The sequence below is a fragment of the Crocodylus porosus genome, unplaced genomic scaffold, assembly GCF_001723895.1.
Source record: "Crocodylus porosus isolate Cpor-Errol unplaced genomic scaffold, CroPor_comp1, whole genome shotgun sequence".
Taxonomy (NCBI): Eukaryota; Metazoa; Chordata; order Crocodylia; family Crocodylidae; genus Crocodylus; species Crocodylus porosus.
The window spans coordinates 4,671,653-4,673,416 of NW_017728933.1; positions in this window are offsets into that span (position 1 = coordinate 4,671,653).

Here is a 1,764-nt window from a genome sequence, read left to right on the forward strand (position 1 = left end):
CCTGGTGAGCACACCTGAGGCCCTGGCAGTGGGTGTCGGTGCTGCCCATGGCCAGCCCTTCCTGCTCCCGCCTGGGGCCCGGACACCGAGCTTCGTTAGCACGTCTCCGCCCAGACCCAGGGCCCCCAGCTGCCTTTCGTCCGTGTCCCCGTCTCCCTTGAGGACAGAGCAGCTCTTTGGCCAAGCAGCAAGGGCTTTTGAAGAGGGGGATGGGTGCCCGGGTTGATGATGCCAGGCCTGTTTTCCGTGAGACGTGCTCCCGTGTAGCGTGCAAGCCGGGCCCCGTGGGAGAGAGCGGGGCAGGACTGCGGGGGGCTTCTCCCTTTGAGGGGAAGGGGCAGCAGTAGAGTGAGGGGACGGGCCCACCTGCAAACCGGTTAGGGCCGGCGGGCTCGGACCTGCCGAGTGGCGTCTCGTGGTGTGATTCGAGCCCGTCTCCGTCGCCGGCCCAGAGCAGCAGCCGGGGGGACCTGGCCTTGCTCGTGTCCCCCTGGGGCATCTCTTCTGAGGGCCTCGCGGTTTCCCAGCCCAGCTAGTCACAGCACGAAAACCAACCCTGCCGCACTCGCCCCTCGGCGACGGCCTCAGCGGGTGGGGGGAGCTTTTGTGGGCGTGGGGTGTGGCGGGGGATCCCTGCTACCCGCTGGCCCCTCTGCAGGGTGGCCGCCTGGGCCGCGGGGTTATCGGAAGGGTGCCAGCGCAGCTTGGTACCCAGGGCCACGGGCCTCCGGAGCAGCTGCAGGGCTCCTTCTCAGGTGGCTCGTGCAGGGTCCGGCTGGCTTGTGCCACTGGTTTGGCAGGCCTGCTGATCGTGGCGGGGGCAGACCCCCAAGCCAGCAGTGTGGAGCAGGACTTCCCCGAGACCGGGGACCCCCGAGCAGCCTCATGGTGAGGGCTCATGTCTGGAGTGCGGGCAGGTTTTCTTTGGGGGCTTGTACGCCCTGGCATGCCGTGGGATACGAGTCGTGTCGAACACCTCCGGGAAAAGCTGGCGCGAGCCACTTTGATGCAGGGGAAGCTCCGGGCACGCTGCTGCTGATGGGCCCGTGCGAAGAGCGCAGGGTCCCTCCTGCGGCAGTCAGCCCCCCGGCCCCTTCCGGCTCTTGCCCGAGGCCCACGGCCGGCTGCGAATACCAGTCCCGGGGTCGAGTGCCCCTGATGGTCAGCGCGCTCCGCTCCGGGGTTCGCTCCCCCCACCCCGGCTCTGGCTGACCCCGAGCCTGTTGACCGTCAAGGTCTGATCTGCAAGATGCCAATGCTTTCCCCGGCACATGCCTGCAGGAGCGGCGAGCCGTGCCCCTCTCCTCCGACAGACGGAGACAATGTCGGACGGCCATCGATCGGCACGTGGGGAGGCTCATGTTTAAGCGTGTCGGGGCTCCGGGGGAATGTCTGCGCCCGCGGTATAAATCTGTCGATAAACGCAATTACTGAGCGGGTTAAGGAATTGAAAGGAGCTGTTTCGAGCCTGCCTGATTTATGGGCCCTCGGCGTGGCCTCGCCATGGGGAAGTGCGCCTGGCCTGCCACCCTTGCAGATTGTTTGAACTCTCTGTCACAGCTCACAGGGTCACGGGAAGCGAGCGTGTTTAACTGGCCGGTCAGGCGAGGCTGTAAGGATAAGTGAGGGGCCTGCAGCTGTGTGCAAGGACCCCATGGCATGGGGCCAGGCCACCAGACATGTATCAAACTGCACGGCCAGATTTGACAGGCCTCCTTCTGCTTTTGCGATTGCGAGGTGCCCGTTGGCCTCACTGCTGCAGGC